Below are 17,498 nucleotides of genomic sequence, written 5' to 3'. Positions count from 1 at the left end.
TCTGGTCTTTCCTTGTACAAATGAGAATAGGGCTGATCCCTCTGCACTGTGACAGCCCTTCAGATATTTGTAGACAGCTATTACGTCTCCTCTCAGCCTTCTTTTTTGCAAGCTAAACATTTCCAGATCCTTTAACCGTTCCTCATAGGACATGATTTGCAGACCGCTCATCATCCTGGTAACTCTTCTCTGAACTTGCTACGTTATGTAAGGCCCCCTGTCCACAGGCATGATTTCACCGGTGGTAAATCGCGAGCGAATCACGCCGTCTGAAGCTTTCCATAGCATTGCTATGAAAAGCGCCGTCCCCGTGTCCATGAGCAGAGAATCATTGGGATTGTCCGCTTTCGGACGGCAATTCGCAGCATGCTGCGAATTGCCGTGATATTTCATGGTCGGCCTATCTGTCAGATAGGCTTGACCTTGGAGATCAGCCACGGGATACCGCAACGCCCGTGGACAGGGGCCCTAACTGTATTTATTTTTATGAACTTGGTATTGGTGCTGTATTTACGTACTGAGTTTTGTTGTGGTGTTGTACTTATGTTATGAACTTAGTTCTGGTATAGCATTCATTTACTGTACTGGTGTGGATGTACTGCTATCTGCCTGTTTTTGCACAAGCAGTATACAGACTGCCTATCAGTGCACATTATATTGTTATTTCTTATAATAGGGTATACAAAAAAAAATCAACACAGGGTGCCATATAACCTAAACACGAGACTGTGTAAAACAAAACAATATACAATGGGAAGTGACGTCAGACGCCAGGAGCAGCGGCACGAGACGGAGGCACGAGCGAGCGGGGAGCTGAAGGGGACAGCGGAGCAGCGGAGCAGCTCAGCAGCCGAAGCAGGTGCGGGGGCAGCGGCAGCCGAAGCAGGTGCGGGGGCAGCGGTGACCGGAGCGCAGCAGCCGGCGCCAAGAGGCCACCAGGAGTTCAGCGGAGCAGCTGAGACAGGAGGGCAGAGTGAGCGGCCGCCGGGACAGCGGGTGACGTCACCAGGAGGAGCGGAGGAGCTGAGTATCTACCTCTGTGTGTTTTTGTGAGCTGTGTGTCTTCTGTGTATCTGGTTAGTTGTGTCTTCTGTGTGTGTGTGTGTCTGGGGGTCTAAGTGTTTGTGAGGGGGGGGGGGGTGATTTTGACTGCTTGCGCATAAGTGTCAGCGGGTAAGAGGTTGCGTGAGAGAGGCAGCGGGTGAGGGGTTGCAGCAGCGGGTGAGGGGTTGCAGCAGCGGGTGAGTGGTTGCGGCAGCGGGTGAAGGGTTGCGGTTGCGGCAGCGGGACAGCGGTTGCGGCAGCGGGACAGCGGTTGCGGCAGCGGGACAGCGGTTGCGGCAGCGGGACAGCGGTTGCGGCAGCGTGTGAGCGGAGTGTGAGCAAGTCTATCTTCACTACTTCCACAAGTAAATTGTAGATCCCCATTAGGATGAGCTCCATGCCTGGCAATGTCATCCAGTGTGCTACTTGTGCAATGTATGCGGTCCTTGATCAGCCGATCGAGGGTGCATACTGTTGCGCAAGATGCGTGCACGTTGCAAATTTAGAAGCCCAAATTCTGGATCTAAATGGGCAACTGGCAACACTGAGAGCCATTGACATCATGGAAAGGAGTTTGGTGCTCACTGAGCAGGCACTCGCTGGGGTAGAGGTGGGGGCGGATGGTAGTACGGAAGAGCAGGGGGAGCAGGCAGTCAGCTGGGTGACAGAAAGAAGGAGGGATAGAGGGAAGAGAACCAGGGAGGCTAGTCCTGAACTGGCACAACCCAACAAATTTGCAAGATTGGCAGATGAGGGGGATGCCATTACAGACCCAGCACCGCTGCAGCACGACACGCCCTCTGAACGCCAGGGGGATGACTGCTCCAGTGAGACGGGGACGGGGAGCGCAGGGCAGGCTAGACAGGTTCTAGTGGTGGGGGACTCAATTATTAGGGGGACAGAGAGGGCAATCTGCCATAAAGACCGGGATCGTCAAACGGTGTGTTGTCTTCCTGGCGCTCGAGTTCGACACATCGCGGATCGGATTGACAGATTACTGGGAGGGGCTGGTGAGGATCCAGCAGTCATGGTGCACGTTGGCACCAATGAACAAGTTAGAGGTCAATGGAGGGCCCTCAAAAATGATTTCAGGGACTTAGGGTCCAAGCTCAGGGCGCGGACCTCCAGGGTAGTTTTCTCGGAAATACTACCTGTACCTAAAGCCACACTAGAAAGGCAGCAGGACCTTAGGGAGGTAAACAAGTGGCTCCGGAGTTGGTGCAAGAAGGAGGGATTTGGGTTCCTGGAGAACTGGGCTGACTTTGCGGTCGGCTACAGGCTCTACCGTAGGGACGGGCTGCATCTAAATGGGGAGGGTGCAGCTGTGCTGGGGGAAAAGATGGCTAGAAGGCTGGAGGAGTGTTTAAACTAGGGACTGGGGGGGAGGGTAAAATGAGAAATAGTGGGGTAGCCAGTGTAATTAGCGATCTGGGTCCAAGCAAAGGGAATGGGGGACGAGCAGGGGGTGGGGTTAGTACAGTTAGAACTGATAGATCAGCCATAAGTATGAATAGCAACAAAACAAATTTTAAAAACAAAAAAATGAAATAAATTGTATGATCACGAATGCACGAAGTCTGATCGGTAAAGTAGGCGAGCTTGAAGCAAGAATGACTGATGAAAGTTATGATATAGTCGGAATTACTGAAACATGGCTTGATGATAAGTGCGATTGGGCGGTGAATTTGCAGGGGTACAATCTCTTCAGAAGAGACCGAAGGAACCAGAAAGGGGGAGGGGTATGTCTGTACGTCAAATCGAACTTGAAGCCGAGGCTACGGGAGGATATAGGGGTAGGAGACGAACAGGTGGAATCTCTGTGGGTAGAAATACAGGGAGGAAAAAATAACAAAATCCTGATAGGGGTCTTCTATCGACCACCAAAAGCAACAGAAGAAACTGAAGACTTACTACTAAGGCAGATAGAAGAGGTGTCAAAACGAAACGAAGTAATTATCATGGGGGACTTTAATTACCCAGATATAACATGGGAGAACGAAACCTGCAAATCTCACAGGGGTGATAAGTTCTTGAGAGTAATTAAAGACAATTACCTGAACCAACTTGTGCAGGAACCAACAAGAGGGAGAGCCATTCTGGACCTAGTGCTAACTAACAAACCGGAACGTATAAAGGGGGTGCAGGTTGAGGGGCACTTGGGGAACAGCGACCACAATATAATCAACTTCCAGCTGTCAATCAATAGGAAGCCTTATCAGGGAGTGACAAAGAAACTAAACTTTAGTAAAGCCAAATTTGATGAGCTTAGAACTACTATCGGTAACATTAATTGGGACAACATCCTCAAAAATATCAGTACGGAGGAAAAATGGGAAAAGTTCAAAAGGATCCTAATCGCCTCATGTGAGCAGTTCATTCCCTTTAAAAATAAAAGAAACTCAGCTAAAAGGAAACCAATGTGGCTCGACAAGACGGTAAGAGGGGCAATAAACGAAAAAAAGAAAGCGTTCAAACTACTAAAGCAACAAGGCAGCGAAGAAGCGCTAAAATCATACAGGGAAAAAAACAAAATATGCAAAGATACGATTAAAACTGCCAAGGAGGAAGCAGAAAGACGGATCGCAAAAGAGAGCAGAAACAACCCGAAGCTATTTTTCAACTACATAAACAGCAAAAGGATTTGCAGGGAGAGCGCTGGCCCTTTAAAAAACAATGCAGGAGAAATCATTGATGATGACGAAGGGAAAGCAAATCTACTAAACAGTTTCTTCTCAAGTGTGTTCACCAAAGAAAAGGAAATGCCACACGAGATGCAGGGGAATAAAACGAACCCCTCACAAAATATCCCATACCTAACGCAGGAGGAGGTGCGGAAGCGTCTAAAGAAAACTAAAATTGATAAATCACCGGGCCCAGATGGAATACACCCAAGGATACTAAAGGAACTAAGTGACGAGATAGCTAGGCCGCTATACCTAATATTTCTAGACACTATCAAGACCGGAGTAGTACCATTGGACTGGCGCATTGCCAACGTGGTTCCAATTTACAAAAAAGGGAGCAAAAGTGAGCCTGGTAACTACAGGCCAGTAAGTCTCACTTCAGTAACGGGAAAAATTTTCGAGGGGATTCTGAGAGACGCCATCGATGAGTACCTCAAGGAGATTAAGGGAATAACTCCTCACCAGCACGGATTCATGAAGGGTCGCTCATGTCAGACAAATCTGATCAGTTTCTACGATGAAGTAAGCTCTAAGCTGGACCAGGGAGAATCTATTGATCTTGTATATCTGGACTTCTCTAAAGCCTTTGACACCGTGCCACATAATAGGCTAATATACAAAATGAGGCAGCTCGGACTGGGCGAAAACGTGTGTAAGTGGGTAAAAAATTGGCTCAACGATAGAAAGCAGAGGGTGGTAATAAATGGTTCGTACTCTGATTGGACCACAGTCGCTAGCGGGGTGCCACAGGGTTCAGTATTAGGCCCCACTCTGTTCAACATATTTATTAATGACCTGATAGAGGGGCTGCACAGCAAAATATCAATATTTGCAGATGACACAAAATTATACAATATAATTAATGCAACGGAAGACAATGTGCGGCTACAAACGGACCTGGATAAGCTTGGGGCTTGGGCAGAAAAATGGCAAATGAAGTTCAATGTTGAAAAATGTAAGACTATGCACATGGGCAGGAGGAACGAATGTCACAAATACTCACTTAATGGGGTACCACTAGGGAAAAGTGATATGGAAAAGGATCTGGGGGTATTAGTGGATAATAGACTAAACTGGAGTAACCAATGCCAGTCAGCCGCTGCAAAGGCAAATAAAGTCTTGGGGTGCATCAAAAGAGGTATAGGGGCGAAGGACGAGAACATTATCCTTCCATTATATAAGGCACTTGTCAGACCTCACATGGAATACTGCGTACAATTCTGGACACCGGTGCTCAGGAAAGATGTCACAGTGCTTGAGGGGGTTCAAAGAAGAGCGACTAAACTAATACATGGAATGACGGGACTGGAATACCCAGAGAGGCTGTCCAAATTGGGACTATTTACTCTAGAAAAAAGAAGGTTAAGAGGCGACCAAATAACCATGTATAAGTACATGAGGGGACAACACATGGATCTCTCCCGCGATCTGTTTACACCCAGGACCACAACGGTAACAAGAGGACATCCGCTACGATTAGAGGAAAGTAGGTTTCATCACCAACACAGAAAGGGGTTCTTTACTGTAAGAGCAGTTAGACTGTGGAACTCTCTACCGGAGGAAGTGGTGATGGCAAAATCCATAGAGGAGTTTAAAAGGGGACTTGATGTCTTTCTGGAGAAGGATATTACAGGATATAAATTTTAGGTTAAGTGTCAATCCTGGTATATAGGCAGGTAGGAATTATTAGGGGTTGATCCAGGGAACAGTCTGATTGCCATTAGGGAGTCGGGAAGGAATTTTTCCCCCAAAAGGGCTAATTGACTTCTGGCCTTGGGGTTTTTTGCCTTCCTCTGGATCAACACAGTAGGATAGACAGGCTGGACTAGATGGACAATGTCTTCATTCGGCCTTACATACTATGTTACTATGTTACTATGTTACTATGTTACTACAATAGTAAAGTAAAGGATCTACAGTAAGTAAAGAAAAATTACTTTGCAGGTGTTACGATTGTGTGGCCAATCTAAGCACAGGGCCCACACGATCGTGACCACGAAATAGACGCACAAACAGGTTTAAGACAACTTGCCCTGTGCTACAGGGAGGATGGTATGGCACTACCTAAGCGGGGACATCACCCCAATAAAGGGCGGTCCAGCGGTCTTCGGATCTGGGCCCTGGCTGATCCTAGCAACCAAGCCACCAGAACAGGATGCATTCACATGCCACATGACAGGGACAGAACAACACGACACACAGAGCCAGAAAACACAGCATACAGCAGGCAAAATGAAACCACGTGTAGCAGATGATAAGCTATATATAAATACCAGGTATTAGTTGACATTTTGTTCAAAATGTGGAAGTTAGCGGGCCACTTCACGGCTCCTGGCTATACAGCTAGTCCAGCGGCACCGGACACAGATCACACCGCAAGCTGCAACAGGACAGAACAGAAAACAGGTCACACAGCAAGGTGCAACAGGACAGAACAGAGCCCAGCTCACACAGCAAGCTGAAGTAACATGACTGCTCACCTTGAAGACCAGACAAACACTGACAGCAGCTGGGTTTATATGTGAGCAAAGACCCAGGGATTGGCTAGCAGGAGATCACCACACCCAGCCAGCTCAATAATTCACCACCTGTGTAGCTGTGCTGCTAGAAACCATGGTACTACAGGTCTCAGCAGCACAACGTAACAGTATCTCCCCTTTAAAAAAGGGGCCTCTGGACCCTTTAAGCAAAACAAAAGTTATGCCACTCCTCCAAACCGCGCACGTGTACAGGATTTATCTATAAAGGACCTGGCACCAAGGCAAAGATGGCAAAAATCGGAGAGAGTAAGAAATAGTGCACCTAAAACAAGGCCCACTGTGCCTAACACAACCGGCCTCAGTCACAGTAGCCTGCAAGGAAAAGTACACTAGTCCAGAGGGAAAAACATGGCAACCCTCCTACTGACACAACGAGCCATAGGACTTATCCAAACGGGCCTATAAACGGGCGTACAGTAGAAGGCCAAAAACACAGGTACATACAACAGGGGTCTTCAGCAAATTTTGTCCGCAGGGCGCAACTCGCCACAAAACGGACACCGGGACAGGAACACAGACTGCATAACGCAGGATGGGTAACAGACAAAGCTGAAACTCAGTCACAGACAGGGAAACAGACCAAATAAAGCCCTAACATCCGCCTACCAAGACACTAGGGGTCAGAATACGTATTAGGCATCCGCCCACCAATGGACGGGTAGACATACAGGAACAGGAATCAGGCGTCCAAACAACAGTGGACGGGTGGCTCAGAGAGACAGAAAACAGAGACTGTCAGAAACAGACATATCAAACAAAACGGAACATAGACATGTTACATGCATACAACATACTAACATAAGAACATAGCATATGTAACAGAACATAACATAGTAATGAATGCCAACATACTAACATACCAACAGAATATACATACTAACATACTATATCAACATACTTATTAGACGCGCTTGCGGTGTCCGGTCTTCTGCTCTGTTGAATGGGGCCGCTCCGGCGTGCTCACGCCGGAGAGCTGGTCTGCGCATGCGCAGAAGACATGTGCGGTGCGAGCACGCCGGAGCGGCCCCATTCAACAGAGCAGAAGACCGGACAGCGCAAGCGCGTCTAATGGAAGGAGAAGGCAGCTTTAGTAGGCGCCATGGAGACGAGGATGCCAGCACCGGAGGAGGTAAGTGTATAACTTCTGTATGGCCAATATTTAATGCACGATGTATATTACAAAGTGCATTAATATGGCCATACAGAAGTGTATAACCCCACTTGCTGCCGCGGGACAACCCCTTTAAGGACGATTTCTGTAGACTGTAGAGTGGGAAAACCAGATTGTATGTGATCAAGAAGCAAGTTTGCAGAGATGGGCGATAAGAGGAGAGTAGACGAAGAATTCTAAAAGTTTGAAGATGAAGGGCAGAATGAAGATGGGGGGGTAGTTGGCAGCATAGGATGGGTCAAGAGTTGTCTTTTTCAGTAATGCGAATATGACTATGTTTAAAGGGGGAGAGAAAGATACCTTAGGAAAGAGAGAGGTTAAATATTGTGGTGAAATGACGGATAACAGCCGAGGAAGGAGGCTGGACAAGATGTGAGGGAATAGGGTCCCTCATGCCGGCAGTAGAGCGAAAAGTAAAGAGGAGCCTGGTGACTTCTTCTTCCTTTATAGGGTCAAATATTGAGTGTGAACTAGGGGATTTCGGGCTCAGCTTGCTCTCAGCTGTGTAAATACAGTCTTACTATTACAGAACTCACAATCCTTACGTCATTCTAAACTGTATGTAGTTTAAAGTAAGACATCTATTTATAATCCACAACAATGTTCTTAAAGCATGTTCATTAGAGATGAGCGAGCATACTCGTCCGAGCTTGATACTCGTTCGAGTATTAGGGTGTTCGAGATGCTCGTTACTCGTAACGAGTACCACGCGGTGTTCGGGTTACTTTCATTTTCTTCCCTGAGAAATTTGCGCGCTTTTCTGGCCAATAGAAAGACAGGGAAGGCATTACAACTTCCCCCTGCAACGTTCAAGCCCTATACCACCCCCCTGCAGTGAGTGGCTGGCGAGATTAGGTGTCACCCGAGTATTGAAATCTGCCCCTCCCGCGGCTCGCCACAGATGCATTCTGACATTAGTTCAGGGAAAGTGGTATCTTGGTGGAGCTGCTATAGGGAGAGTGTTAGGAGTATTTTAGGTTTCAAGAACCCCAGCGGTCTATATGCGCTCAATGGGGCCGGCGGCAGCAGCGCCGACCCCATTGAGAACATATAGAAGACAAAGGGCTTTAAATCCCCGCCTCCAGAAACACACGTGCCTTCAGCCAATCACAGCCAATGACAATGATGTCATTGAATGGCTGTGATTGGCTGTGTTTCTGGAGGCGGGGATTTCAAGCCCTGCGTCCAGAAAGCAATGCTCTGCCGTGGACCAGGAGGGAGCGACAGCCTGCAGGAGCACCGCAGAACGTCAGAAGAAGTGAGTAATGATTTTTATTCTTTGCTCCACTGTATTGCCGGCGTATAAGGTGACAGTTGGGGGGTCGTCTTATACGCCCCGTCGCCTTATACGCCGGAATATATTTTTATTGTAACACATTTCTGGATGAATTGCAGGGAAGGGCTTATATATTTAAGCCCTTCCCGACAATTCATCCTGTAATCGCCGGCAGCCCATTGCTTTCAGTGGAACCTGCTGTATTGCTGGCTCCATTGAATTCAATGGGCAAACATCGTTCTTCTCTGCCACAGCTGTTACAGCTATGGCAGAGGAGAACGATCTTTATGCTGACAGTGCGGGGGGGGGGGGCACTCTTGCCGCTATTGTGGCTTAATAGTGGAACCTGGGAACTTGAGATGCAGCCCAACATGTAGCCCCTCGCCTGCCCTATCCGTTGCTGTGTCGTTCCCATCACTTTGTTGAATTGCCCAGATTTTCACAAACGAAACCTTAGCGAGCATCAGCGATATACAAAAATGCTCGGGTCGCCCATTGACTTCAATGGGGTTCATTACTCGAAACGAACCCTCGAGCATTGCGAAAATTTCGTCCCGAGTAACGAGCACCCGAGCATTTTGGTGCTCGCTCATCTCTAATGTTCATTCCTAAATCGTATTCAGCTGCATTTTCATGAAAGTCTTCTTCCTGTGATATACGAATTAGAAAATGGAAAACAGAATTGATTTTTTTCCTTACCTCGGCCGTTAAGTATGTTAAACATGTAATTTATAAGGTGTGAGAGAAATCTTGTTTCATTATTACTATGGTTTTGTCAATAGTGTTTGCAAAGAAGGTAAACTTAACAAGTTACTAACTTATTACATTGTGATGACAGTTAACCACAATGTTCATGGTGAAGAAGAATTATCTTAAGAAATAGTGTTTATGCATTTAGTTTCTAGAACTTGCTTTTATTTTTTAACCCCTTGAAAAGCAGCCCGATTTTTTTTTTCTTAAGGGAGGGTATAACCTATATTTTTTACTAATTAAAATCAGATAGCAGACATATTATATTTTCTAATCTGTTTTTATTTAGAATCATAGAATGGTAGAGTTGGAAGGAATCTCCAGGATCATCTGCTCCAACCCCCTGCTCAATGGAGAATCACTAAATCATCCCAGACAGATGTCTGTCCAGCCTTTGTTTGAACACTTCCATTGAGGGAGAACTCCACACCTCCCGTGGTAACCTGTTCCACTCATTGATCACCCTCATTGTCAGAAAGTTTTTTCTAATATCTAATTCGTGTCTCCTCCCTTTCAGTTTCATCCTATCGCTTCAGATATTTGTAGACAGCTATTAACCCCTTAAGTCACCAAGCCTGTTTGCGCCTTAATGCCCAAAACAAATTTTGGAAATCTGACGTGTCATTTCAACATAGAATAACTCTGTAAGGCCTCGGTCAGACGAGTGCTTTTCCACGCGATTTGCGCATGCGATCTGCGCGTATATGCGATAAATTATAGGACACGATGAATTGCAGATCGCGCCTATCTGCGTTCTGCGATTCCTTGTGTTCTATATATGCGCTCAATGGGGCCGGCGGCAGCAGTGCCGACCCCATTGAGAACATATACTATAAAGATCATTCTCCTCTGCCACAGCTATAACAGCTGTGGCAGAGAAGAACAATGTTCGCCCATTGAATTCAATGGAGCCGGCAATACAGCCAATGGGCTGCTGAAGAGCGCGATGAATTTTCGGGAAGGGCTTAAAAATATAAGCCCTTGCCTGAAAACCATCCTGCAAATGTGTAAAAAAAAAAAAAGTTATACTCACCTTGTCCCTGCAGACGGAGTTTAGCCGCAGCCGGCCGGCAGTTCTCCTGAACTGCTCCCTGTAGTATTCAGCAGACCGGGATTTAAAATCCCCGCCTGCTGAATGGGCTGCCTCTTATTGGTCACAGCCCTCACCAATCAGAGGGAGCTCTCACTCACCCATTCATGAACTCATGAATGGGTGAGTGAGTGCTGCCTCTGATTGGCTCAGCGCAAGGACCAATCAGGGGCAGCTCTCAGCTATTGAATGACAGATGGGGCTGGGGCTTACAGCAGGGCATTTAAAAGGTACTGCCCAGAACCGCATGGTAAATGTCCTGGGGAAAACTTTTCTTAACCCCCCGCGGGGATCAAGGGAACCCTCAGTGATTCCCGTCATCCCTGCGGAGACTAACAGGAGTTTACAGCGGTACATGCAAAATGTGCTTCTGGGCAGCAGGTTTTAAATGTCCCACTGTAAGCAGCGAGGAATATTCTTTTCCTGCACAGGAGTTTCCATAGACTCCTGCTCCCATAGGAGTCAATGCAAACTCCTGCGCTGCTTGCACCAAAGATAGGACAGGTCCTAACTTTGGTGCGCACCACGGAGCTACATTATGAAAGAACATAATAGGGCGGGCGCCTTGGGGCATTGACTACAATGACGTTCTCTACATTTACCACGGAGCTAGATGTGACCTGCAGAATGTCCTATCTTTGTTAGGTGTGCGTTGTTTCGCGTGCCTAACATTCTCTCATGTGAACTCTCCTATAGGAGCTATTGGTTTCCTATTAGACGTAGGTTCTGTGCACTGCTAGCAGCACAAAAAAGACGCTCTTCTGACCGAGGCCTTATACACATTTGTTACAATTAAAGACATACATATATAGTATTTTTTTTATTATTTTTAATTTTTAACTTTAAAAAATATATTATTTTTATTAAGATTTTTTAATCCCATAATGTATGTTTTTATCAAACATGTATGATGTTACACAATAATGAATTTGCATACATAAAATGGCATACATATACTGTATGTAAGTATGCATTCAGGCTTTTATTAATACATGACTAAGTGTGCCCTAGCAGCAGCCATCCTTGATTAGATTCGGGGCTATTACACAAATAAAATGTTATATTTTTACAGTTGAATCAATTATTTTTATAACGATCATTATTAAAGAGAAAAAACATGTTTAATGCTACACACAATATTCCAAGAGTTGTTAACATAAAATATTTAGAAAAGTCCAGTAAACCACATAGTGATAATACAGTAGATACATGGGCTGTTCTAAGTGGTGTGACCTTTTTAATGTGTCATTATATATGAAAATACACTTATCAAAATTAAAAATGTAGAATATATATATATATATAGATACCTTGGCCAAACATTTTGTTACATCCGCTCGGCGCACTAAAGCACCATGCTCCCGTGTGGACGCAGGGTTGTGTCACTTTAAAACCGCAAACACTCACATATGGTATTTGCACTACAAACTACGACTCTCCAGGCATTGATGGAAGAACCCCTTTCCCTTACTAATCAGGGAAGTGGGGAACCCCTGCCTAAAAGCGGGGTCATCGTCTTGATAAGGTTGGCCCCACTGTCTTCTTCTAGTGACCTGGCTATCCCTGATTAGGAACCTGGAGAGATGCATGAAACATGCATACAGGACACGACTCTGTTAACACACTGAACCCAGAACAGGACAGTTCACACCTCATGTCTAGCCACCAGCACAGACATTCAGAACATGTCGCTGTTCACACCAACATACAACAGGTAATGCACACCACATAGAACAGGACTACACATTAAGCACATGTCTAGCCACAAGCACAGACATACAATACAAGTCACTGTTCACACCAACATACAACAGGCAGTGCATACAACATACAACAGGAACCCCACCCAGAGCTCACATACATACAGATAGTAAACCATAGCCTTTTCAAGTGTCCTCACACCAGGGGAATAGAGAGTCAGCCAGCATGCTGACATAGGGAACAGTGTCAGGGATCACCCATCTGACACACACATAGGACATCAGACGTCTGGAGACCACACCTGCCCAGGGGTAGGGAGAAACCTGCGGGCCAACTGCACCGGTGTGGTCACCGTACCACACACTACACAATGCACACACCCCAGAACGCAAGGAGGGGAGGGACAGCAGGTGCCCAGACCATCTTCAGGGGAGGAGAGAGGGACACAGACAAGAATGCAATCACCAGCTCTGAGTGGGATTAACAGTGAAGAACTAAAATGACCAGCAATTTCTCCCAAGAGTTTGCTGGTATTTATCTGCTGCAGACCAAGGGGATTGGCTGCTGGAGAATACCACACCCGCCAGCTCAATTAACCCCTACCTGTGAAGGTGTGCACAAGGAAGCCTGCAGAACCACAGGTCCCAGATACACAACCTTAACACATTACAAGTTTACTGGGGGAAAGTGCAAGTCATTTTTCTCAATGAAATCTCCTGTTATAATCCTGATCAATGTTTACTTTACTGATGAAATCTCATATGTATAAAAAAGTTTTTTAAAAAAAATGGAAAAAATGTAACCGGCCTTAAGAACTAAAGCTACCAATAAACCTTAGAGATATGTTCAGAACGTAACTGACTTCTTATTGTTCTATCACTGTGTGCTGGGATTTTCTTTTTAAGTCTGCTGGGTATTAACCTGAATTCTTCATTTTAAAATAGCTGAGTCCAGGAGTTAACGAAAGTCCTTTTAGATGGACCATGATTTGGCCCATTATAATAAGTGCCGATTGAAAATAGATGAGCACTCATTTATAAACATTTATCTATGGTAGAGGATTGCCTATCTAGTGAGGGATGATTGTACATATATTCTCTTGTCTCCATACAGCTATCACTGGTCGACTACACATATCACTGTTTACTTGAAGAGATGTGCTGCCCAAGAAAAAGCATTTTTTGTTTCTTAAAAACAATTAAAATGCGATTGTTCCCAGCAACAGAAACCAAGTAATCTTGTAGATATGATACTTTTTAATAGCTAACAAAATTACATGTTTTTATACCGAGCTTCCAGACCTCTCAGGGTTCTTCCTCAGGCATAATGAAATAGTTCCAAAGAGTCATGCATATATATATATATATATGTATATATATATATATATATATATATAGACAAACATATGACAAGGCACAGACATTGATGTGATTAATTTGCACTTAAAATAATACCGCAACAGGATGAGTAGAGAAAAAAAATTAAACAGTCCACTGATAAAGATGTGACTGTTTTATGGTCCCTGAATTAATGTGTAAAAGGGTCACCAGGCCAGAGTGTTATCTGTGCTATAGATTTCTCATAATTCCCATTCATGCATGAATCCTCTTGAAGAATTTATCCCTGTGTTGAAAGTGTCAAAAGTTGTTATACATTTGTACTTCAAAATTCTTCTATGGCTTTGTGATTTGAAATTGCCTTTAAGTATAATAAATGGGGTTTTTATGTGTTCCATGTTGTGACTGTGACTAAAAACAACTGAAGAACGAGCAATTGATAATTTATTGGCCGATTCTTAGCCCTTTTACTCAGCCCGATGAATAGGCAAATGCAAGTAAGGGATATGACAAATGAAATTAATTCCCTACGGCCTTGCATTTTCCCGTAAGATTGCATCAGTGTCCATATTGCTTATACTTGAACCAAACATAGGAGTATCTAAACTATTCTTATAGTTTGGTTGAAAAATTAAAGTACAGGAAGAACATGTATACTCCTTTAATAGTTACACTTTAATATTCAAACATAGTACTGTAAGACAACCGTGCCAACCACTAAGACTACAGCTAGCCAGTGGATTCCAATGGCATAATACCCTGTTTCCCCGAAAATAAGACAGTGCCTTATATTAATTTTTGCTCCAAAAGATTTCATTTTTTACATGTACAGCTGCCTGGACACTATTTAAATTGGCTTTTTTATTAACTGTAACTAGGGCTTATTTTTGGAGCAGGGCTTATATTTCAAACATACTCAAAAAGCCTGAAAAATCATTCTGCATCCTGAAAAATCCTGAAAAACCGTGCCATGTCTTATTTTCGGGGTATGTCTTATTTTCAGGGAAACAGGGTATCTGTATGACTTGCTTATTTAAAAACAAAAATTGTTGTTCACTATATAAGTTAATAAGGTAAAGTAACTGTAAATGTTCATAAAAAGAAAAGAAATGTAACAAACATATTTCAATTTTAAATCCAGGGAGTGTGCCTAAAGATCTGAGTCTGGAGGATCACTCAGTCAGGAGCTTTAGTGAAGAGTGAGAAAGCTCTATTGATTGTTTTCAAACTACACTGCTAAAAAAATGTATTGAACTCTACTGTAAAAGAAAAGAAGATCCCAGAAGAAATTAAAAGTTTTTGAAATTTCTGCCAAAGCAATTACAAGTGTTGTATGCAGAAACAACTCCAAGAAGTCAGAAAACTTCTCATATAAACATTTCAAAGCCACGAGCTTCTCTAGAACTCAAGGAAGGTCAATGTTCATGACTCTTCAATGAAAATAGAACGAGAAAATATGGGTTTATATCTGTGTTGCCAAACGGATTTTTTTTTTTTGGACAATTTATCCATAATTCACAGTCAGCCAACATTTTTATGAACACATTAGAAGAGCGTAATAAATCATAAATATAATAAGTGATAAATGTCCACACCTCAGAATACTGATATGAAGACATTAGTTACATTTACTGTGAACTGTATAATGGTTATAATTACAATCACAGTAATTTTCACAAGCTGCTTCCGCTTCATAAAAAGTCATGGATGCAGCACATATTTTCTCATGGATAATAGAAAAAATGTGTTTTATGGATTGTCCAAGAATGGATGGATAATTGGCAATTCTGTATTATAATGGAAGACAAATATAAAGATAATAAAGCAGGTGTTTTGTGCTATGGAGATATAAGTCAAAAGTATTATTATGAGGTATTTTGTTTTTAACCCCTTCATAACGCGGCCCTTTTTTTTTTACTATTTTCGTTTTTTGCTCCCCCCCCCCCCCTTAAAAAAATCGTAACTCCTTTATTTATTCATCGACGTCGCTGTATGAGGACTTGTTTTTTGCGGGACGAGTTATATTCTTCAATGATGCTATTTAATGTACCATATAATGTACTGAAAAACTTACTACGATACCAAACTTGTAGAGTTTTTTTCTTTTACTATACTACTCTTTTTTTTTTAAAGACATTTAATTTTTTTAAATTATTTCCTGCCCTCATCTTGTGCGCGCAATAACCTTTTTTATTTTTCCATCGACGTAGTTCAGCAATGGCTCATTTTTTGTGGAATGTCCTGTAGTTTCTGTTAGTACTAATTCGGAATATGTTCGACTTTTTGATCACTTTTTGTTGCATTTTTTCTGGGATATAGGTTGACTGAAAATGTGCATTTCTGGTGTTCTTTTTTTTTTTGGACGACGTTCACCTTGCGGGGTAAATAATGTACTACTTTGATAGATCAGACTTTTACAGACGCGGCGATACCAAATATGTATTTTTATTTTATTATTCAGACTTTTTAATTATAGATATAGCAAAAGGGGGGGTGATTTAAACTTTTATTACTTTTTTTTTTTACAATTAAAAAAACTTTATTGCTCTTTTTTTAACTTTACTTTTAAGTCCCCCAGGGGGACTAGAATATGCGATTCTTTGATCGCTTGATAGGCAGTCTCTCAAGGCAGCCCTGGGGCCTTTCAGAAGGCCCCTGGCAGCCATGACGCTTGCACGGTTCCCCCGATCTCACTGCGGGGGGGGGGGGGGCGTAGGGGACCCCCGAACATCGTTCGGGGGCTTTAAATGCCACTGTCAGAATTGACAGCAGCATTTAAGGGGTTAATAGCCACGATCGGCCAATCGCGGCTATTGCCCACGGGTGTCAGCTGTACTAAACAGCTGATTCCCACGCTGTATGCGGAGAGGTTGCCCTATGACCTCTCTACATACATACCCTGACGCTCCAGGACGTAAATGTACGCCCTGGAGCGGGAAGGGGTTAATAAAGGCTTTTTCAAATCAACATTAGAAGTTTTGTTTGGAGCGTCTGTCATTGATTCCTGCTGAAATACAGAATAAAATAGTGCTGCATGCAGAGCTATTTCATCTTGCAAAATGCTGGGTGAATAGACTGAAACCAAACGGACTACATTATAGTCAATGCGGTCTGTTTAGCACAGTTTGGTTTCCACAAAGGACAAATTAATTTGGCAAGTATGTTTGATTTACATGCAGCAGAAAAATGGAATCCATAGCACTACTCTGAAGCTTAACAGTGATGTGAAGATTGAATGTTTTTGGCTGATATATAAAGTTCAACCAATTTGGTCCTTATAATTGAAGATATTCTTTTACATTTTTGCCTGCTGACATTCCAACAGCCATTATTTTTTTTCTAATGCTACATAGCTTCTAGGGCTTATTCAGATGAATGCATTTACACTGCATATTACATGTGCAAAACTTGTACACGCAATACTCAGTGAATAGAACCCATTGATTTTTAATAGTAACACAGTAAGGAAGGCCAAAAAAGACCTATGTCCATCCAGTATAGCCTATTACCCACCCAATGTTGATCCAGAAGAAGGCAAAAAAGAAACACTGAGGTAGAAGCTAATTTTCCCTATTTAAGAGAAACAATTCCTTCCTGACTCCATTCTAGCAATTAGAATAATCCTCAGATCACTGACCCTTTTGAAGTTATTAATGGTTATAACTATAGATGAGCGAGTATACTCGCTAAAGGCAATTGCTCGAGCGAGCATTGCCTTTAGCGAGTATCTCCCCTGCTCAAGACTGCAGGTTCGGGTGCCGGCAGCGGGCACGGAGCTGCGGGGGAGAGCGGGGTGGAACGGAGGGGAGATCTCTCTCTCCCTCTCTCCCCCCCGCTCGCTCCTGCTGACAGCCGCTACTCACCACTCCCCCGCGCCGGCACCCGAACCTGCAGTCTCGAGCGGG

The sequence above is a fragment of the Eleutherodactylus coqui genome, chromosome 7 (assembly GCF_035609145.1).
Source record: "Eleutherodactylus coqui strain aEleCoq1 chromosome 7, aEleCoq1.hap1, whole genome shotgun sequence".
Taxonomy (NCBI): Eukaryota; Metazoa; Chordata; class Amphibia; order Anura; family Eleutherodactylidae; genus Eleutherodactylus; species Eleutherodactylus coqui.
This window is presented reverse-complemented; position numbering follows the sequence as displayed.